Source organism: Garra rufa, chromosome 7, assembly GCF_049309525.1.
Source record: "Garra rufa chromosome 7, GarRuf1.0, whole genome shotgun sequence".
Classification (NCBI taxonomy): Eukaryota; Metazoa; Chordata; class Actinopteri; order Cypriniformes; family Cyprinidae; genus Garra; species Garra rufa.
Window position 1 is genome coordinate 5,276,610 of NC_133367.1, and position 24,197 is coordinate 5,300,806.

The window sequence follows — 24,197 nt, forward strand, 5'->3', positions numbered from 1 at the left end:
CTGTTTACCTCAAAAAACCCGCCACACTGAGCGCGCGCTCCCGCGACCGATGAGGTCATCACCGCGAGGCGAAACCAACCGTAGATGATCATAAATATGGAAAGACCCAATATTAGCAAACATAATATTTCATGGCTTTTAGGTGTAAATAAAATGATGAAATTGTTTGTTCTTGCTGCAAGAAGAATCAGCAGACAATAACAACGGACATTTAAAGTTTAATACTTGAAGCAAATGTAAAACGTGAAAATGAATGAGACAGATCTCTCTCTTTATTGACCAATAAGATAACAAAGCATCTCCTGAGAATAAAAATGAAGTAGGGGCCAGTTGCAAAGCTAAATTACAGTATATCTTACATCTGTGTTTTCTAAAATACACCATAAGTGGTGTACACATGCATTTTACACACGCATTACTAAAAAAAAAAACAATACAAAATGTACAGTTAGGCGATATAATTCATATAAAAATGTAAAAATATATCTACAAGAATAGAACGTTTTCATATTGTTTTTTTGGTTAATTACATAAATTACATAACAATATTTCTACTCCAATTTGATTTTGAAATATAAACATTTAACTAGTGAATGTCCCATAAACTTGACACATTTATTCAATCATAAATTAAATATTGAAAAACAGAACAATTATAATTATTATTTTATATGGTGCTTATATTTAAAGGTGCCATAGAATGCATTTATACAATATTTTAAATTGTTCTCTTATATCTACATAGAAGGTATATGGCATAGAAAAGGGTACAAATTCTCCAGAAACGGTTTTACAGCTCCATTTACAACCCTAGGATTTGTCCCTAGAATGAAATGCTCTGTTATTGCCTTATTTGGAAGGTTCATGAATATTAAATGAGGAGCTCTGCTCTGATTGGCTGTTTCACAGTGCAGCTCGCTCTCACACAGCTGTAAGGAAACACATGGAGAAAATATAGATTTAATTATGGAGCTCGAGCCGCTATTAATATGCGGGGCATTGAAACTGCCACTTTTTAGTTTCACTTTTGAGATCGGTGATTACATGTGCTCTGTGTAACGTTATACTACAGGCAGTACTTACAAGTTTAGATGCTGTCAGCAGTGATCAGGATCTGTAAATCATCTCTCTGTTTATGTGGTAAGTGAAATCGTATGTACTGCATTGTAACAGGCTACCGCTAGCAAGAAGCTAACCATGTCTCTTCAGTGGCTCGCCTTATTTTACACCAACCCATCCCTGCACTTAACATCTCCTGCACAAGCTGGAACATAACATTTATTTCTGTGATCTGCCATTTTTACTATTGTCCTTGCTTTGTTTTTTCACAATATCCTATCTGGAGATCATATGATGATAGGGCGATGCAAATGTTGGAGGCGTAACTATTAACGATCCCGACTATTGCGTAATAGTCTTTGTTATGTTGGAATTTACCCATTTTTCAGTGGTGTTTTGCAAAAACTAGATTTATATAAGAAGGAGGAAACGATGGTGTTTGAGACTCATGGTACACTGTTAAATGTTTCTGTTAATTTACACCCAAATTTCAACATGATTAACCTGTTATTTTTAATAACTGCACCTTACTGTCAATTTTAGTAAATATATGTTAAATAACACCTCATTTTTGTTATTTAACACCACATTGTTAAATAACACCTCATTTTTGTTATTTAACCGCAAAATCGAAAACTCAAGATGTCGGATAGAGTTAGATGGTCTGGTATGTAACGTTATGGAGATAAATGCTGATATGCAATTTTATGCTTATTATAAAAAAGTTATAATTTATCAGTGGAGAAGTTAGCAATTTCATTTCGTTTTTTAGGTTGCTAAACAACGACTGATTCAATCAATAGTCGACGGTGCAAATCCATTACTAACAAACTAAATATTGTATGTATATTGTATATATTGTAAATATTTACTGAATGAAGATTAGACAAATTAAACACCTGATTTCTTGACTGCAAATGTTATCAAGAATAATCTTGCATAGCCTATTCCACAGACAGAAATAAGAAAGTTTGCGGTGTTTTCTGCGCATACGCAAATTTGTTTTGTTATCGTGGGTGTAATACCCTTTTTTTAATGCAACCATACACTTCCACTTTATTTGGCGCCACTATCGGAAATAACATGTTCATACAGTATTTTTTTGCATTCTGGAGTGGGAACCGGTAGGAGCGTAGAAGGCGGCATTTGAACCTGCAAGCAACGAACACGGAGATCCATGTCGGAAGATCGCGGTGGTAACATCGACCAAAATCACAATCCGGTGAGATTAAAGAATTTTTTGAAAGTCATGCATAATTTTAATGTCTATCAGTGATGCTGATGTAACGTTATACTAAACGCCACGGATTTACACGACATGAATAACTGCTAATGAGCCAAGGTGATTCAAGCTAGCGATAGTTTGTCCATTAATTTTAGAAACAACGCTATTATTTTAATGTCCATTTATGTATACGATTAAATATACAATAATAGGCTAACGTTAGGCCTATAAAGTTTAAGTAGCATTCCCCTTGTAAAGTTTGTGTGGCATTCTTGCTATGTGCACGTCTGGTTAAAGCAGATTCATCCTGAAAATCAAACGGCTAACATAAATCTATTTACTGATAGCTGTCTATGATGCTAATAGTTGGTCTAAGACTGTATAAATACAGTATCAAATTTGATGAATTCATGTCAGCTGCTCGTCTTTGATGGATTATAGCTGTTTGGGCTACCAGACATGCTGGTGTGACTATTTGTTATATCTCATTCTATCTATATATCTATCTATCTCACTCAGTGGTAGTCTTATGTCATTAATATTGTGTTTAATTTGTTCTATGTCCTAGGCATATGCCACTGCAGCTGACCTTGAGAGTTTCTCTCTCCTGCAACTCCTCGTCTGATACTTCTTGGTAAGTCGGTTTTAGATAAGACAGTTGGCTTTAGTGTTGTATGTGGTGAATTCAATGGTATCAAACTAAACTGTATTAAAAATGAAAACTAAAACAGAAATTTGACAGTTAAAACTTTTCTTTTCAACTTTGTGACAGGGTTGGTGTTTTTTTTTTTTGTTTGTTTTTTTTTCCTGTTTTTACATCTTTAACCTATAGTACCAGGAGGAGGCAGCCTGCACGCTTGAATTCATCCAGAGGTAAGATATTGTCTGTTAACACCTGCATTTTTTTTCTGGCCTATAGCTGTGTCTCAAGCATGGTTTCAACAGGTCTGGTGATGGGATTTTGCAATTAACTTTGATTTAGAGAGTTGAAATCATCCCGAAAAAGAAAGTTAAAAAGTTTTAGTGCAGCTTACAATAGTCACAGAGGCAAGAAGATAGTGCATGTTGAGGATAGTTCATACATTTGTTGTCTTTGTTGTGCTGTTAGTCTGTGTGAATTACTAGATTTTTAACCAGTGTGTAATTTTTCAGATGCTTTGTGGGTATAAACCCAGAAAAACTAACAAAGGCTGCAAAGGGGAAGAGAAGAAGAACCGTCAATTCACACACCAGCCTCTTGCGCAAGCTCATGGACTTTCAGTGGGATTTCATTTGAAAATGGTGAGTAAGATGTATACATTGCCCACATGTTCAAACAGCAAAGACTCAGGAGGCTGGGGAAATTCATTCTAATGTTCATTCTCAACTGCCTTTCAAAGTTACAATGCTGAACTCCTCTTTCATGCTCTTTTGCCATTCTTTTTTGTTCTTTCAATGAATTGTACTCATCACACCTTTAGTTAGGTCAAGTCATTTGATATAATTTTGGATTAAACATGTGAAACTATGAAACTCATCTCTCTCTCTTTCTCTCTCTCTTATACAGACCCAAGACTTTGCAAAGGATCCTCATTGTGTGCTTTGAGAAAATGGTTAGTGTTCTAAGCAGTGAAAGTGTTTTTATTGTTTATTGCTCTTTATTGATGAAGAGTTCCATTAAGTGTTAAAGGATAACTGTTGCCAAAATGCAACCTGGGCTGTTTTTTTTTTTTATTTTACTGTAAATGAGACAAACTTATACCTAAAAGCATAATTACGACAAACGAGACGTTTTTTAGATTGACCGTGATTTCGTTTTTTTGGTCAGTGGCCGGTGAATGGGAGAACTAGGGGCATGTTTTTGAGCGTATCAAAATCAATAATCTTTACAACACTAAGAAGGCTGGACACACCATGAAACTTTGCTCGAAGTATCGCCTGGGTCTCTACACATGAACTCCATCATTGACAACATTGTTTTTGTACACAGAGTTTACTAAAAAGAACGTTTTTGAACAACTCACTTTCACTGTTTGAGTCTCCGTCTTGCCAGTCAAGAAGTATCGATCTCCGAATGCGACGTAATACTGAGGGGTGTGAAGATGGATAGCTCCTAAAGCATATTTCCATGTAAATGCACGGCTAATTCGTTGTTTTGTCGTAAGTGAAAAACAATTCGTTGTTTTGTCGTAAGTGAAAAACAATATTAACCTTCTAGTAAAAAGAGCCTCATATAAGAAACATTCACATATAAGAATCTCACACTCTGAGATTGATTCCTCTTGACTGGCAAAATGGAGACTCAAACAGTGAAAGTGAGTTGTTCAAAAATGTTCTTTTTAGTGAACTGTGTGTACATGAACAATGTTCTCAATGCTGGAGTTCATGTGTAGAGACCCAGACGATACTTCGAGCAAAGTTTCATGGTGTGTCCAGCCTTCTTAGTGTTGTAAAAATATCGATTTTGATACGCTCAAAAATATGCCTCTAGTTCTCCCATTCACCGGCCACTGACCACAAAACTAAATCACGGTCAATCACAAAAACGGCTCGGTTGTCGTAATTATGCTTTTAGATATAAGTTTGTCTCGTTTACAGTAAAAAAAAAAAAAAAACAGCCCAGGTTGCATTTTGGCAATATTTATCCTTTAAGTATTGGTTTGAATGTATTCATACTTGTTGAATTTTAATGGTTTAGGTAACTGTAAGTGTTGAGGTTCAGTATTTTGTTATAATGAACAATGCATTTGGGTTTAAAAATGTATTTGCTACTTTTTAAGCCATGAACATGAGAAAATGAGATTTGTTTGTGATTAATCTGAGCCTATGTGTAACATTTTTATGTGACCAGGAGGAGTCACAGTGTATATCCTTGGTTTGAGTTTTTTAGCTGAATTTTAGCAGCAGTTCAGGGATCATTAAATGTTGAGGTTTAGGGCCCTATCTTGCACCGACGCAGCGAAGAGCCAAACGCAAGTGTCTTTGCTAGTTTAAAACAGACACCGTTGTTATTTTCCGTTCAGTGACCACAGATGTCAGCAATGAAGATGATATCCGTGATTGGTCTGATCCATGTGTGCCTACATTTGTATGTGTTTACCTATCAGTGTTTGTATTACAATAAAAAAAGTTAATTTCAACACGGAACTATTTGTTTTCTTTCACTTAAGTGTTATCTGATGGATTATTCCAATTCTTGTATTATCTCAAGCTAGAATATGTCTATAACAATCAGTGGTACACGTTAATATGCTAAACATAATTAATATTTAATGGAAACAAAATAAATGGTGATTTAACAGGAAAATAATGGTAACACTGCTGCCAGTTATTTCCTGTTTTATTCTGTGATTCACAGTAAATTCCTGTTGAAAAACATTACGGGGAGTGCACTGTAAAAAAACATTTACAGTAATTAACTGTTAAAATAACAGGAAAATAATGGTAACCCTGCTGCCAGTAATTTCCTGTTATTTAACAGGGAAATAATTAACAGTGTATGTCATGTCCATGTGCTGGACTGTTATTATTCAAATATGCCAAGGTAAATACAGATTTCCATTTTATGGCACCTTTAACAAAATGCTCCTATCTAGAGTTCATTTTTCCAAGCTGACTAACATTTTTTGGTCACCGAATGTTTTTTCTGAGGTAAATGTGTGCTACAATGTTCTGTTCATTAACTGAATTGATTTAAGATCCAATATCATTTGGTAAAAATTAGAATCGATTTAAAAAACATACTGTATTAAAAACGTATATCGTATCAAAAACAATTTCAGTTGACACTGTTACAAAAAAAATTCAGTTTATTTCATCTCCTCCTTTTTAAAACGAAAGCATAAAAAAAAATGGCAACAACCAATAAGTGACATCAATTGAATGCTTTCTAGAGCCCAGATCATACTTAGTTTGGCTTTCTGGTGTTGAATGTTTATCAAACCTCATTTCACTGACCATTTGATCAAAACATGTTTATTAAAGACAATTTAGTTTAAGGATTAGATTTGTAGATTGTAGACAAACACTAAATCTGATAAACTGCTTTATAATCTTAACCCTCTGGGGTCTGAGGTGTTCTGTGGCCCTGAAGTTTTGACATGCCCTGACATTTGTGCTTTTTTCAGTATCTTAAAAACATATGAATGGTTAAAGTCAGATTACATTGTAATCAGCACATATTGGGCTACAATAATATGCAAGCAACATTAATGTGCATGTTTGTGTTTTTGAGAAAACTATGTTTATGCGTGGTTATTGAAAATCTAAAGTTTTGAAGTCAATGAAATAAGGCCATGAAGCACATACAGGACATTTATTTACAAGACTTTAGATAATTGGATGTCGTGGGCTAGAATTTTTTCAACCAAATGATGTGAAAATCATCTTGTTCACTCGTTCAGAGAAAACAATACATTGATGTAAATTTTATAAAACATGTTTTGTGATCGAAAGGGATTATTCATAGGTGTGGCAATGACCCATGAATATTTAGCAATTCACACCTGAAAGACAAAAGAGCCCTCCCTAATGGCCCCATCAATGACTGACTTGACTATAGCAGGTAAGGAAACAATGTGAGAAGATTCAGAGAATGGAGTTTCAGATTATTTTTGTTTTATTTACTATCACTGTATAAACAAAACATACATAATGAAGGTCAAAGACACATTATTGAGCTCCCTCATCTTACCACACAGATGCGCACAGACTTTGTGGCATTCCTGAAAACTTCTTCTGAATTCTGTTCAACAAATGAAACAAGTAAATCGTACCTGCTATTTTGCGTGCACACAAAAAAAGTCAAAAACTTGTTTTACACTAGAATATCAGTGTAGTTGAACATCTCAAGTTTCTAGTGCTCTCAGAGGAAAACAGTTTGAAGGGACTCAAGGGAAAGAGGGCAGGATTCATCTTTTGAGCAGGTTTGAGATCACTACAAAAACAAAACAAATCAAAAATCATATCAGGATCATCTGTCAGAATACAGTCTATACTCTAGAATTTGTACCAATGTAAAAAAGGACATGTGATATCTGAGAAACTTATAATTATCGTTTAGCACTATATTACTAATAAATGTGATGTAAACACACATTCAGTGTAAGCACTCATATTACTTTTACACTGTTATACAATAAAATAAATAAATAAAGTATGATTCTACATTCATAAAGATATCGTCATAAATGCATCTCACGGTCATAATCACATCGTTTTTCTAGAACATTATAAATATCCTGCCATTGTAAGGGATGCAATGCAATCAAACGTACTTCATAATGTTTCATTTGATAAAGTCATGAATTTTAGTTTGTAATAAGTCTAACTAGTAAAATGTGTACATGTTTTGACAAAGTAAATAACAGCGAAAGCTAGTAGGAAAATGAAAGTAAGACTTACTCGTGTAAATGTCTCCTCCTGCTGGGTTTGCGTCGCATCGCGTCCTACTTATGATGGTGGTAAATATAAGTCTTATTCCTCACAGCATATCTTCATTCAGTAACAAACTGTAACCAAGATGCACATGGCTAATTTGCATGGCAAAAGATTTCGCGATAGTGGGCGCGATCACATTAGAGATAATTAGTAGGAACTGGATAGACTAGACATCTCCTTGGTTTCATATAGATTAATTTATCACAGATTATTTGTTTTTGATAAAACTTACTTCGTTTAAAAGCATAAATCTCAAGCTTTCAGTAGATACCACTTTTCTGTTTGTGTGCTGAGTATTCACAGATTTTGAATGATTTAAGTGACGCATTTCTAAAAGCAGTTCACGGAGACAGAGAAAACAGAAATGACCCTGTTTGTTTTCTTTATTCTAAATAAAAAAACACAACTTTCTGCTGTTCTTGTGAGTGTGCACAAATAGAAGTACACACTTTACAGTTTCCAATGATGTATATCTCCAATTTGTATGACTAAAACCGACAGAGCATTTTTAGTGTCTTTTGCGCTGATCTAAAAAAAATGAGCCGACCTCAGGGAGTTGATGTAAACTACAACTACAAGTGAAACATGCATTTTAAGAGAGCTGAACAAAGCTGAGGTATAATGATATCATTTGATAATGTAATACAACAATGAAACTTTTAAATATTGTCCATCTCTGAACTGATCTGAATCTCACAGATGAAACCTGAAGGTTTTGAAGATGAACTTTAAAAGTGCAACCTAAAACTAAAACTGCTGGATCTATGATCTACTTACAGTGTATGTTTATTGTATGCTTACATAAAGTTGATGAACGACTGAAACTCTTCCCACATTCAGTGCAGTGATACGGTTTCTCTCCAGTGTGGATCCTCTCATGTCTTTTCAGATCTCCTGACTGACTGAATCTCTTGTCGCAGTGTGAACACTTGTAAGGTTTCTCTCCAGTGTGGATCCTCTGGTGTCGTTTCAGTTGTTCGGCTGTCGTAAAAGTCTTCTCACACTCAAAGCACATATGAGCTTTTTCACCAGTGTGTCTCTTCTGATGTAGTTTTAAACTCTTCAGCCATGAAAAACTCTTTCCACATAAAGAACATGAATGTGGTTTCTCCTCTGAATGAACTTTCAGGTGATCCTTCAGGCTTGAAGCCCACAAAAATATTTTTCCACATTGATCACATTCATGCAGTTTCTCTCCAGTGTGGACGTTCATGTGTGTTTTAAGGTTTGATGATTGTGTGAAACTCTTCCCGCACTGATCACATGTGAAGGGTTTCTCTCCAGTGTGGATCCTCATGTGATTGTTGAGATTCATCCTGCTTTTCAAACTCTTTCCACACTGAGTGCAGGTGAAACGTTTCTTGTCTCTTCTTTTCAGTAAAGGACCTCTTTCAGTCTGTGAGCGAGTTTTTTCTCTACTTTGACCATGATGATGTTTCTGCTCTTCTCTCTCCTCATTATCCTCCAGCAGAGCTAAAATGAAAGTAAAACGTTACAGTATAAATAAATCATAAAAATGAGAGAAGTGTGAAATGCAAAACAGCTATGATGCATTTTATGAACTGAACAATTATTTATTGAATTAATCAATTAAGATGTTTTAATTAAAAAATAAAGGCACAAACTCATGTTACTGTAATGTGAACTATTCAATGTTTGATCAACTTCACAATTATCTTAGATAATATTAACATTGATAGCCTATGCAGTTATGGTATACAGTTCTGGAAGATGGGTATTTAATTTATTTTACTAAAAGCTTTGTAATTACTAAATGAACAAGTAATTAGCTAGCCAACATTTTTCCAGACACAATTCCTCCTTTTTATGAAAAACATAAAAAAGCATTTCTTAAATGGCCATGCCAAATGAACTCTTTCTAGTAGCAATGCAACAACATGAACATTTTGGCTGATGCACATAATTCTTTATATACGGAAGCCAATAAATCAAATATTGGTCAATAAATCTAAATCCAAATGCTGATGTTAATTTTTCAAAGCCTGATTACAAAAACAAAAGGCTTATCATTAAAAGCTACATCCCAAACATGCACATGCACAGAAGTCTCCCCTATATTATTTAACTATGTGTTTTCACAACCACTAAATCTGAGGCTTTATATCTGCATTGTTCTTCAGCCTCATTGCTTTTTTCTTACTATAAACACTAAACCTGATTAACTTTTTTAACATGTATTTTTTTCAGCCTCACTGATGAAGGATCAAGAATAATCACCAACCTGTTTGTTCTTCAGTGTGTTTCATTCTGCAGGGATCTGGATCTCTCATGTTCTCACTGTCCTTCAATAAACTCTGTCTCTGCAGATTTCACTTCTTTCTGATGCTGGTCTTCACTTGTGAGCTGATGGGAATATTCCAGTATTTATTGATGAACTGCAGTGGGAGGAGCTTCACTGAAGATGTAGTTGTTGTGGGAGGAGCTTCACTGAAGGAGGAGCAGATCTGCAACAATTAAAGATAAATCTGTTATCGCAAACTATCTGTGTAATATTTTACACATTTTAAATAATAATGTTCACCCATTTATCCATCTAGTGACGTTACTTAATTAACCACAAAGCTTTTATACTAATTCACAACTTATATCTCTTTGTGTTTTCATTTACACATTTAGATTTACGCATTTATATTACCTCTTATTAATTTATATGCACAAGAAAACAAATATAGGGGAAAACCCCATACAATTACCAAATATAAACAATGTAAGAAAAAAAAGAATAAACATAGAAACATATTTTTACAAAGTGCAAAGTACAAATAAACTGCCAATGGAGTTTAATGGAATAATTTATTTTTGTATGTTTTAGTCTTAACAGTTTATCACTGATTCAATAAATAAATGCTGTTAGCTATATCTTGTAATGTCATTTATTTCTCATTTGCTTAAGTCTGTTGACAGCAATAAATTGAGCTTAATGTGGCAATTTACAGATAAGAAGTCATCAGCATAATGAATGAGGTGAAAACAGGATCTATTAACAGGAAATAGGACTTTCAGCATTTAATGATAATATCTGATAATATTGAGCCTCAGACTCCTTAAGCAAGCCAACAGGATTAGCAGCAGATCATCTAACTTTATTCTTAGTATAGGCTATATTATTATTGTAAGTTTGTGTTCCCATTAGAAATACAGTGTATTATTAATATGGCTGTATGCTGAAATTATAAAAATGCTTTACTGGAAAAAAAAAGCTCCTCTCACACTAACATGATTAAAATATATTTTTCAACACAACACTAACGCCAATCTTTACAGTTTCTGGCTTGTGGAAATATAGCATTTAAAAACGTAAAGTAGCAAAAACATTTTTTTCTTTGGAAACCATACATAATCTAAAGTAAATAAAGCGAAACAACTATAAAATCACATGAAAAAGTATTAAGATGGATTTCCATTAATTTCTCTAAGCTTTTGGGCAAACACTGAAACAACCACGGATATCAAACCAAGGCACTCAAAGCCATAAAAACGCACAATGGATAAAGCGGTGCCCAGAGAATACACTTACATTAGGCAGATATTGATATGGAAATGCAGTTTTGATGGGCACATCACGTAAATGGTTATCTGATGGGGCACCTTTTGTGTCCTGTGTAAATAAGGCCCTATTCTTTAATAGTTACACTATTAACTGTTGTTACAGACTACTATGTGAAGAAAACATTATTTAAATGCATGTCTGATGAGTATCTACTCTTATTTAAATTTGGACAAATGCAAAAAAGGTCATATAAAAATGAGATCTGATGTATAAGTTTATTTACATCGTCCAAAAAACCCCACAAAAACTCACCAACACACTGTACCTGTATCTGTACCTAAATAAAGGCATAAAAAAATTATACTAGAAGTACAACTGTGTAGTTATTTTTTGCAGTAGTGTGTAGATAATATGCAACATTTTGTTTGATGTAATACCAAGTTAGACGAAAGATTGTGTAGGTCATAAAAACAAAGCTTGTTTTCAAGTGATTTATTAATATAATATTACAAATATTGCTGCTGCATAAACAACTGTTGCAGAGCACTTCTTGCATCAGAACAGACATCACCAACATTACAAGGCTTTTCTGCATTCGCTGTATCCGGCTTCCACGTCGCTGTATTGATCTTTTTCGCCTTGCAGCTAACATAAGCTTTCGCCGTAAATGCCGCTGAGCCTCCGTCTTCGCATCTTTTCGCTGCCTCATCTTCCACCAAGAAAACACCAAAAGGAGTAAACAAACGGCCGCTTCTGCTCTCTCCATTTTGTTCGTTCGATGATCACACTATGGTGGCTTACTTTCAATCTCCCCGCTGAAAGAGGAGGGGTTCCGTGACATTTGATTCAAGGAGGTGTGTAAAAGGCGGGCTTTAGGTTTGCGCAGCGAGGCTACTGGCTCGACAGTGGAAAAGCGGCTACTGATTGTCTTGTGGACAACTGTCAGATCAGCAGTCTTTATAATTGTGTAGCCTAGTGAACCACACTGAGAGACCATTTTGACAGCTCAGGAAACTTTGCAGGTGTTTTGAGTTGATTTGCTGATTGGCATATCACCATATTCTAGTTTGTTGAGATTTTGCTAAATGTGAGCCAAATCATAACAATTAAAAGAACTAAAGACTTCAAAAACTAATTCAGTCTGTGTGCATTCAATTTCTTTATTACACACGTTTCAGAATTTGAGTTGAATTACTCAAATAAATCTACTTTTCCATGACATTCTAATTTATTGAGATGCACCTGTATATCTTTTGAAAAGAAATGATCATTTGTCTGTGTGGTGCATAACAAAATAATAAAATATTCTAGCATTAAAAGGTATAATAAATACAGATAAAATCATAATAAAATAATAATAATACTAGTAGTCCGTATGGCCCACTAAATTTTATTTTATAAACCGACCCAGCCCCCCATTTAAGTGTAGAGAAAAAAAGTTGGGGGACCCCTGGCCAATACAATAATCCTACAGTTCTGACAGACTCTCAGATGGACATTTAATTTACTAAAAACCTTGTAATTGGTTAATTTTAACCTTAAGTTAATATAAAATGCTAACTTGTCAACCAATTGAATACATTTTAATGAAAATCCACTGAATATTGACTAAATATCTTTGGTTTCACTACAGCAGTTCAATGACTAAAGAAACTTTAAAAGCACAATGGTGTAAACCTGGTATTATTATGTGACTGCATTGTTTTGCATTGCAATTAATAGCCCTTCAATGCAGATGTTGAATCAAGACTATTTAGCACAAAACCTGGAAGCAAAGCTCAAGAAGAGAGCCAGAGAGAAAAGATAGCGCCAGTGAAGAAAAAGAGACAGAGCAACATTTACAATCTTCATTTATCGCTTCCTTTGACCACGTGACTAAAAACCTTATGTGAGACATTAAAAAAAAATTAAGATAAATCTGAGAACTGAGTTTATGTTTTTGCACCAATTCACACATTTTGAGGATTTGTTTTTCTCTAACCATTTATCTATTAAAGTAAACTGAAGTGTTTTATAATTCACACAAATTCTATCTTTACCCATAATTCATTAATATATAGGCAAATAAATATATACAATGAAAAACACATTTAAAAGATAAATGATAATAATTTGCTAGTTAACTTTAACATTTTTGTTTGTTTTAGTTTCGTGCATTGTATGAAACACGGTTTACAGATTAATGAAATAACTGCAGTTATATTGTAATGTCACAATAACTGATCGTGTCACCACACCAATAAAATGAGCTTAATGTAACAATTTACGGATATTAATTCATCAGCATAATGAATGAGGTGAAAAGGGCATCTTGACATGAAATAACCAGGATTTTTAGCAGCTCTATTAATATTGATGAGCCTCAGACTATAAACACTCATTAAACAAGCCATTCAGGATCAGCAGCAGATCATTTCACTTTATTCTGAGTGTTTGCTGGTAGAAACCCAACTTTTTAAAAATTGTGATTTGTCCATATGCATCTAAATATAGTTCGTTTTATTACTTCATTCAACAGCTAGTTAGCTCTTCCCATTTTAGAAACAATCAAATGGTAAAAACCATCGAACATAAGTGTTAGCAGGCACACAAATAGCACCGGACTTGATCAAATTAATTTAGAAATAACCCTGTAAAAGTGTTGCTCAAACAAACCGTGTTTGCAATTAAGTGAAAGAGTGAACTGCTCACCTCAGAAAACTCCAGCTGAAGCCGCGAATGATGATGACATCATCACCAAGAGGAGAAACCAACGGTGATCAAAAACGCGCCAAATTCTGATTAAAACGGCAAAACATAATATAGAACTACATAACAAGCCAAATGATGGTAAAACAGTTAGTGATGCAAACAGACAGACAGCGAGGTGTGGTGTAAAATCATGTTATCAAGACATTTAAATATGGAAAACCCAAAAAGTAATCATAATATTTAACATATTTTAGATATAAATACATATTTGAATTTATTAATTTGTGATGCAAGACGAATCAGCAGACAATAAATATGGGCAGTAAAACTTTAGTACTTAAAGCAATATAAAAAGTATAGGTGGAAACGAATGAGACAGATATCTCTCTTTATTGACTGACTAGAAAAAGCATTTCAAGACAATAAAAGTGAAGAAGCAGGCAGTTGCAAAGTGGAAAAACAGTATATCTTATGTTTGCATTTCCTAAAATAAATTGTTAGAATAACTAGTTGTTTTAAAAACACCAGTAAGGATCAAATAAAAAAAATAAATATTAATCAGCTTTAGAACCAGAACATTTTGAACTTTTCTTTAGAAAAGTTATTATTATTAGTGTTATTGTTAGTATAATTATTATTTAGTTTTGTGTTTTATAGCCTATTAAACATAGTTTAACACAGGCTAATGAAATAAATTATGTCTTGTAGATATCATAATAGTGACTGTATAGTTTAGGTCTGATGATAAGAATGCAATAAACTTTAATTGACAGTTAACAGAAGATCAGCATAAAAGATGAGGTGAAAACAGGAGCTATTATCATGAAACAGAGGATTTTCAGCAGCTCTATTAATATTGATGAGCCTCAGACTATAAACACTCATTAAACAAGCCATTCAGGATCAGCAGCAGATAATCTCACTTTATTCTGAGTGTTTGCTGGTAAAAACTGATTGTTTGAGTCAGAATATTTGATGAAAGTGCTCTATTCTTAAAATGATACAGAAAAAATAACACAAATATAAAAGATACTGACAACTATCTTTATCAGAGATTATGTTTTGTCTATATTAATCTAAATATACTTCGTTTTTGAAGTTCCCTCTTACCTTCAAAAGCCTTCTTTAGATACCTATAAGTGTTAGTAGCTACACAAATAGCACTGAGACGGATAAAAAATAATTCAGATCTCGAGAAAATTTCGATTAAACTAAAGTGTATTTTACAATAAATATCGTAAACTGCTCGCCTCAGAAAATGCCACACTAAAGCGCACGCGAGTGATGACGTTGGATCGTGGATCATTAAAAACGCGCCAATTCGATTTAAAATGGCAAAATATATACAAAACAACGTATCAAACTAAATATCAGTGACTGATGCAGACAGAGAGTTAGGTGTGCACTGAAAATAGTTTATTAAGCATTTAAAACATTTAGTTATGAATAAAACATTTAACATTTTAGATTTAAGTAAAAGTATGAAATTATTCGAGCTGTAAGAAAATTCAACAGACAACTGTAAAGTAAAAGTGGAAGTCTTTATTAACAAGCATCTCAATCTCAAGTAAATAAAAGTGAAGATGGATCAGAGGCAATCCTACATGACAGATCATCTTATCTATCTATATGCATTTTAGTAAAACAAAGACTATGTGGAAGAATAACGACTTCTTAAAAAAACAACAATGAAGATGCAACAAAAAACAAATCAGCCTTTTTCAGCTTAAAGACTATTTTGAACCTTTCATTTCAAAATGTTCTTCAGGTGCAAATGTATACCGTTTTAATAGTTTGATATTTAATCATCTTAAAGGCTGAGTGTAAAAATAGTTGCTAATCATTTTAAAGATATGATTTTCACTTCTAAAAAAGTATATTTTTTTACAGCATTATGCACATTATTTGTTTTGTATTGCTTTTTACCCTCTCCTCTCCAAAACTCGTTTTTTTTTCTTATAGTTTTTTTTTTAAATAATTTTATAGTTTGAAAAATATTATTAAATAAAACAAAGCAGCGCTCTTCACTTATTATTTTATTTTGGTACCATGATCCGCACTTACAAAACAGTCTTCTTTTTAGCGTTTATTTTACATTAATAACCAATAGGATAAAACACAGGTGTGGTGTTTTAACAGCTAATCTGTTGGTGATTAATATAAAATAAAGCTAAAAACTCTGTTTTGTCAGTGTCCCATGGTCTCATTTAGGCTACTATGAGAAATAAAGTTTAATAAACGCCATACAATGCATCCCTGGTTGAATTTGGGGGCGGGGCCACAAATCCGTGAGTACAGTTTACAAACCCGTGGGAACGGATTGCTAAAGCGATTAATTATTTTTCTTCTACAGGTTTGTAACCAGGGACCGAAATTAAGTTTTTGACACACCGGCCAAGTTGGCCTGTGGATTAAAAAATCCACCGGCCAAGCTTATTTTTTACCTGCCAAAATTCAGAACGATTTAACACAGATATATCCAAAGCACGTTATTCTGTATATTATGTGTGCTCCGGACACTTTAGATTTTAGATTTTAGATTTTAGATCATTTTAGATTTTTTATTATAACTTTGAAATGTTTTTAACAAACTATCTGATCTAGTTAGACTACTTGTTTTCTTTGTCCATGAAATCTGGCCTCCTACTTCTGACGCAGTCTTTGTGCCACAGCAGGGTTCAAAGCTAAGGAATTTTTCTACTGGCCCGATCAGGCCAGTGGTTCAGATTTTACTTGCCCTGCCAAAATTTTTACTGGCCCCACCAAAAAGAAAAAAAAAGTTAATATTTATTTCTTAGCCACATATTTTAAATGTGTCAAAAGCCAAATATAACTATACATACACTTTTTATTCAGCATAACTTTTCTTTAAATACAATTGATAATTTAAAGGATTAAAGAAGTATTTAGGATTTCCTTCAATTAAAATATATGCCAGCAGGTGGCGGCACGAAACTGAAATGCACGTTTGAATGCATGGTTCATTCAAGAATAAAGCAAGTGACTCTCTTTATGAATGGAAAATTGAATCATTTCACTAGATTCGTTTAAAAACACATGTTCAGAGCCGTTGCGCATCTACAATCAAACACAGCAGTGTGACTTGGTCCAGAATAATTTCGACGACGGAAAATCAGCCATAGTGTTATTGTCAGACAATGTAAGTCACTTAATAATAACTTCTTGTTTATTTAACTGCTGTATTAAATCAATATCTCATACACAAACTCCTATAAAAAATATTAAAAGCTGTCACTCATCTTAGTTTCCGATATCACAAAGCTCTATTATAATCAACGACGCTCTCTGTACCGCAAGATCAATCTCTTATTTACACTCTCTCTACACTTTGTTTATAGAAGAATTCTTGAGATATATTTGTGATACATTACTGTGCTGTGAACCCAGACACGTCGGCATTTGGCTTTCTGGTGTATTTAGGACTTACACAATTAGTACAAAGCAGCGATCGCATTTATCTCTGCTATGGTTGATGATGATCGCGCCTTCTTGTTATTCGCGTTATTGACGGGAAAAACTACAGCGAGTGACGCGATGCGCATATTCGCTTGGCTTTCGGTGTGAACGCACCATTAGACTATTTGCGCACGGCAAATTAAACTTTAGTGACAAGGCAGCACTGGCCCGATCGGGGGAGCATCACAGAGATCCATGAGACTGATACTGATTAACATTACTGGTGAAAAGATTTACTCGCCATGTGGAGGATGGCGCTTTAAATTTAACTCGCCAGACAGAGAATTTGCTCGCATTTGGCGAGTGGCGAGTGTTAATTTCGGACCCTGTTTGTAACGTAAGGGGCTCAGTACCTGCGTGATCTTTCACAGCGTTGTTTGTTTCATGATCCGATCTTGAAGTTTGTCATACAGCTTTAGTGCATCACCGCCACCAACTGGACAAGACTGAAATAAACTGTCTTTTTTTTCAGAGACATAAACACAAACCAATGAAACAATGAAAACAAAGATTTTTCATCCAATACAATAAATAAATATATACAAGAAAATACATACAGCACAGTATCTTTTTCAGCAGCAACGATGTCTTAACAGCTTTATGATTGTTCAGTAAGATTCATAAAAGATCTTTACTTTCTTTATGGGAAACAGTCTTAAATTCAGTACAATAGACATGTATTTTCTTTGTATATGGTATATATATATATTATCTATCGCCAATAAAGCAGTATCACATGCCATAAACAAAATCATTGTATCACTTAAAACAAACTTGCAAAACAGATAAAAAAATAAAACGTGTAAAACTTGGGTTCAAAACAATTTTGACTCCTGTTTACAAAAATCACCAAATGGTAAATGCCCTTCTTTAAACTTACGGAGGATGTGTGTGTCCCGTAAACTCTGAACAGTGCTGTTAAAGCGGTTAACGTAAGTAGCGAGATGTGTGAGGACCTTTGGTAATTTTCTAATTCACTTTTTGTCTTCCTGTCTGGCCTGTTCGCAGCATATTACATATTAAATCTGGAGGAGATAGACAGAGTTTTGGAGTTCCTTTAAAGGTAGTTGAATTCTTACAATCTGAGTACCTGCATTTACATGTAGATATGTTAGAAGCTGTTTCTCAACTCCAGAAGAAAGACGATTTTTTTTTTTTTTTTGGGAGAAGGATTCAGATGTCTCAAAAGCTAAACATTTGAATTTACATATTGTCTGCTTCCTGACTGTTTTGTATTTATTCTGAGAGAGGAACAAAGAAGTGGAAAGGAAAAGTGGCATCTAAATCGACAGGACAAATAGTACAGAAGAAACCGGTTGAAGTGAACCTAAGTTGCCACTCTTCTTTGCGAAGTCAAGGATTTTCATCGGAATTACACACAAAGATCTCCCTTTTCCTTTCATTATATTATTTTATTATTTACACTGCTGTTCAAAAGTTTGGGATCAGTAAGATTTTTTGTCTTTGAAAGAAGTCTCTTCTGCTCGTCAAGGCTTTTAATTGATCAAAAATATAGAAAAAAGCTTATGTTTTGAAATATTATTACAATTTAAAATATTTTTTTTCTATTTTAATTTACTTCAAAATGTGATACATTTTTGAATTCCCAGCATCATTACTCTAGTCTTCTCATTAGTGTCACATGATCCTTCAGAAAACATTGTAATATGATGATTTATTATCAATATAAGAAACAGTTGTGCTGCTTATTTTTTTGAACCTGTGATACTTTTTTCAGGATTTTTTTTTTTTTTTGTAGTACTTTTATCCAACAAGTGTGTGTTAAATTGAAAGTGGTTGTGAAGACTTTAATTCTTAGATAAGATTATATTTTAAATTTATTCATCCAAGAATCCTGAAAACGTATCACAAGTATTGTCAACATTGACAATAAATCAGTATATTGATAATAAATGAGAAGGATCTCTGAAAGATCATGCAACACTGGTGTAATGATGCTGAACATTCAGCTTTGCATCACAGAAATCATTTATATGTGAAAGTAAAATAGAAAACCTATTTTAAATTATAATATTTCACAATATTAGAGTTTTTTCCTGTATTTTTGTTTGAATAAATGCAGCCTTGATGAGCATACAAGGTCTTTTTTAAAGAGCATTAAAAATCATATTGATCTTTTTTAACTCTCTATCGGTCTTTGACTGTATCTGTCATCCCTCTGTCTGTAACTGATTGTATCATTGTTTTGTAAAGTATCTAATGTATTGTCCTCTTTGTTCTTTTCAATATGGGACAGCATCTGGAGCTGAGCTGTTGTCCTTTTTTGATCAGAAGTTCGGTTGGACTCACTTGGGGCCTTGTTGTTTGGTCATGTCGGACTGTTCATGAAGTTGTGAAAATTCATGACTGTCTTTGTGGTATTCAGAACCATTTAATTATGACAATCATGACATTTCCTTGATGCAAATTTGAGCACTATATGTTAAATAAAACTGGACATGTTTTTCAAGATTAAGAGTGTCAAATTATTAGTATTATTTATTTTCTTTTTAAAAATGATAGGTGCACTATATGTTTCACACTATACAGCTCTTTATGCAGGTTCATATTGTTTAAATATGCAGTAAATTAATGGTTCAATTGCCAGTTTCAAAAATATATCCTGCATGTATAGAATACACAAATTAAAGCAGTTTAGCTTCAAAAAACAGAAACAAAAAACACAGCATTGTAAAAAATAGAATTATTTTCTGTAATCAGGAAATCCAGGTTAATGCGGTAAATTAAATTACAGCAATGCTGCTGTAAGAATTACAGTAAGTAGCTGGCAACCCTGCTGCTAGTATTTTACTGTAAAATTTACAGGAAAATGTTAACAGTGGTTTCAAACCGTTTTTAACCAGGGACAATCCAAAAACATTGTTTTGCACATCATTTGACATGGCAATTCTAAGAGAAAACACTCATTGCTGAAAAGGTTGTATTCTTTTCAAGACAAACCTTAAACTTGTAGTTTAAAATCAATCCATAAAACAGACTTAGACTTACCTCTGTTTCTCTGAGAGACTCATCTCAGACAGAGAGTCCTTCTCTCGCTACAAATATATTGCCATGTACTGTTAGCAAATAGTATGGTAATCCCTTCAGATCATTTAGATCACTCTTTAAAACACATAGAGAGAGATAGGCGTGTGTGTATGTGTACATACTGTGCAGAAATTAAACGCTGTGCTACAACATTTAGAAGGAAAAGTTCTTCATTCTACTACTACAGATCATCCATGAACTATTTTAAAAGTGAAGTGCTTACTTCGTTAGGAATTGCATATTTATTTATATCTGACCAGAGCTAACAAAAAGAAAGGGATAATCAGAGAAAAAAGATGTTAAAACAGTCAATCAAAACAAATAGTCCTGTTTTTGAACAATATCTGATGATTATTCCAAATAACACAAAAATGGGGGGAAAATAGCTTGTAGACTAATTTTCACACATCCAAAGCTTATGAAAATTTAAAATGACAGAGAAGATTATTTGATAAATTATTGTAAAATGTGTGCATCATATTTGTAAAGGCTGGGCTAAAACCAAAATGATTGAAACATGAAATCATGCTCAACGGTATCAAACACCTTCTGAAAATCTTAAAACAAAATAAGAACTTCGTCGTTCACTAGTTCTGAATTGTTTAAAAGGTCTAACAACAGTCAAATAAATCTAAATACATATATCTTCCTTTCATAAATCTCATTTGGGTGACAGATATGATTTCTTCCAAACATGGTTTTAATCTATTGACATATAGAGATGCTAATAATTTGTAATCCTAATTAAGCAGCATAATTAGACACCAATAATCCAAAAGCAAAATGTCTTTATTAGGTTTTGGAATTCAATGACAGTCTTCCTTTGTGAAGAGATGCCACTGAATTCCAAACCCTAATAAAGACATTTTGATTTCAGATCATTTTTGCTTTTTATACTTGTATAGGGAGTAAAAGATTTTATCACTAAATTTTAAATCTTAAAATATATTAAACTACCACAATAACCAGCAGCGCTATTATAACATTAAAAAATAATGTATGTAGGAAAAGGCACAGTCTAATAAAAAAGAAACTTCTGTCATTTTTATTCCAATCACAAATATTTATCACACAGACAGCAAGTAAAGAGCACAACATTTATAATCACTGAAGCTGTCAGTCAGTTCAATGCAGACACATAACTAACTTATTCTCAAATTAAATTGAATAGCAATGTGTATAAAATGTAAGAGAGATCAAGTAAATGTTCAAAGTAATATGGACATTTCTCATTATAGACTTGCTTTTGACACATTGAAGTGCTGCACTTGACAATCACATTATGATTACATTTGTAGCCTTTAAACTGAAGAGTCAGACAGACTCATCTGAGCTTCTTCCCCCTCTGTTTCACCTTTAAATAAAACAAAACAATTTGCTTGAACGCTAAAGCAACATTAATTATGCAATACCACTTGTTTCTAAAACATAAGCTGCATTACTTTATTGAAAAGACTGAGACTTTACACATTTGCACTATAACATTGATTTCTTTCTCCTCATAGACACAGTATTGAAGCCCTTCTGAGGATCCTCACCTGATGTTTCCTGCTCCTCTCATCATGATTTCAAACTATGACATACAGCATTTATCATCTTTTGGTGTTTGAAGTCGCTTAGGGACTCTTGTCAATGGATCTCCAGCTACACTGTAATGTGGAACAGAAGAGAGAAAGAGAAAACAAAAATCAGTTAAAAAGTTACATTTGCGTGATCTTGCATAGGTATTTCTAAAACAATATTGTGTTTTAAATCCATTGAACATGCTAATGAATGTACACCATACATAACAAACAACAAGGAACAAATAAAAATCTGATTTTGCCTTAAAACAAACAAACAAACAAAACATCTCGGGTTACGTATGTAACCTTAGTTCCCTGAGGACAGGGAACGAGACGCTGCGTCCTGGTTCAGGACACTTTGGGAACTGCCTTCAGCATGACCGGTTCTGAAACAAGCTATAGAACAACGACAGTGAACTTGACACTGTCCGGCGCCAGCCTATGACATCATCAACAGGCGCCTGCTAGTATAAAAGCAGGTGCCTGAGAGCACAACACCATCTTTTTGTCGGACGGAGGTCTGTGCAGGGCCCGAGGCATGGCCCTGAGACGCAGCGTCTCGTTCCCTGTCCTCAGGGAACTAAGGTTACATACGTAACCCGAGACGTTCCCTTCCGGAGGGAACTCTACGCTGCGTCCTGGTTCAGGACACTTTGGGAACGCTTATACCAACTCCGCCATGCCGAGGGATAGGTGATCAAACTGACTGAATGAGGAGTCAAGAAGGAAATCACCCCTGCATCAGCGAGAGTCGCTGGGGCCCAGTGACCTGCCACGGCTAGCCCGGCTACCTGTGCACACAACTCTCAAGCGTGGAGGCCTAGAGGAAGCCTACTACACTTAGCTCCCTAAGTGAAGGAGCTCATAAACGCCCTGACCATAAAGGGCGGAGTTTAGGGAATGGAGGTCTCGGCAGGGCGAACGCCTGCTCTAGGGACCTGACAACATTCAGTGCTACAGGTATAGATGGGGAAGGGGAGCTTCTGGAGAATGGAGGCTTCATAAAAGACTCTCTAAAAGAGAGGAAGCCTGACAACATTCAATCCACTAGCTCTTAGGAGTGGAGGTCTCAAAATAACCCTCCAGTGAGGGGAGACCTGGCTACACTCACGCTTGAAAGTACTGAAAGCGGAGCTTCTGGAGAATGGAGGCTTCATAAAGACTCTCTGAAAGAGAGGAAACCTGACAACATTCCATCCACTAGCTCTTAGGAGTGGAGGTCTCAAATAGCCCTGCAGTGAGGGGAGACCTGGCTACACTCACGCTTAAAAGTACTGGAAGCGGAGCCTCTGGAGAATGGAGGCTTCATAAAAGACTCTCTGAAAAGAGAGGAAACCTGACAACATTCCATCCACTAGCTCTTTAGGAGTGGAGGTCTCAAAATAACCCTCCAGTGAGGGGAGACCTGGCTACACTCACGCTTGAAAGTACTGAAAGCGGAGCTTCTGGAGAATGGAGGCTTCATAAAAGACTCTCTGAAAGAGAGGAAACCTGACAACATTCCATCCACTAGCTCTTTGGAGTGGAGGTCTCAAATAACCCTGCCGTGAGGGGAGACCTGGCTACACTCACGCCTAGAAGTACTGGAGGCGGAGCCTCTGGAGAACGGAGGCTTCACAGAAGACTCTCTAAAAAGAGAGGAAACCTGACAACGTTCAGTCCACCAGCTCTTAGGAGTGGAGGTCTTACTAGCCCTTCAGTGAGGGGAGACCTGGCTACACTCACGCCCGGAGGAAAAAGCCTATACTCGACACTGGGGCTATTCAGTGAGGCTGCATGGCCTATGCAACCCGAACTACCCTAGTGGAGCTTCTGCTCAGAGGGAATCTACAGAGTGGAGGTCTCATGACCTAACTACACTTGACACTGACGACGGCCTGTGAGGCTGAATAGCCTGTGCAGCAGGCCTGTCTAAGTGGAGATTTCCCGAGGAGTGGAGGCTTTGCCGAAAGGAAGCCTGGCAACACTCTGTGAGTGAGGCTGGCAATGTTCTGCGAGCAGCAGAAGGACTCTAAGAGTGGAGGTCCCAAGACCTACTACACTTCAACACTGCAGGCGTTCATCGAAGCTGAACAGCCTAAACGACAGTACTGCCTGAGTGGAGTCTGGAGAGTGGAGGCTTTCTAAAGAGGGAGACTTACACACCTCCGTGCTTAGCAAGGAAGAACTCTGAGAGTGGAGGTCTCATGACCTAGCTACACTC

General features: G+C 35.0%; 1 long non-coding RNA gene and 1 pseudogene across 1 annotated transcript; both read right to left on the minus strand.

The window, feature by feature from the left end:
- Window positions 1-9,152, minus strand: part of LOC141338677 (uncharacterized) — an 83,272-nt pseudogene extending 74,120 nt beyond the window's left edge.
- A 12,299-nt stretch (window positions 9,153-21,451) lies between these two features.
- Window positions 21,452-22,032, minus strand: LOC141338705 (uncharacterized). The gene is made up of 2 exons (XR_012355875.1): window positions 21,968-22,032; window positions 21,452-21,783 (listed from the first exon to the last, which is right to left on the minus strand). It is a non-coding gene; the product is annotated as an uncharacterized lncRNA (long non-coding RNA).
- Window positions 22,033-24,197: the final 2,165 nt, after the last annotated feature.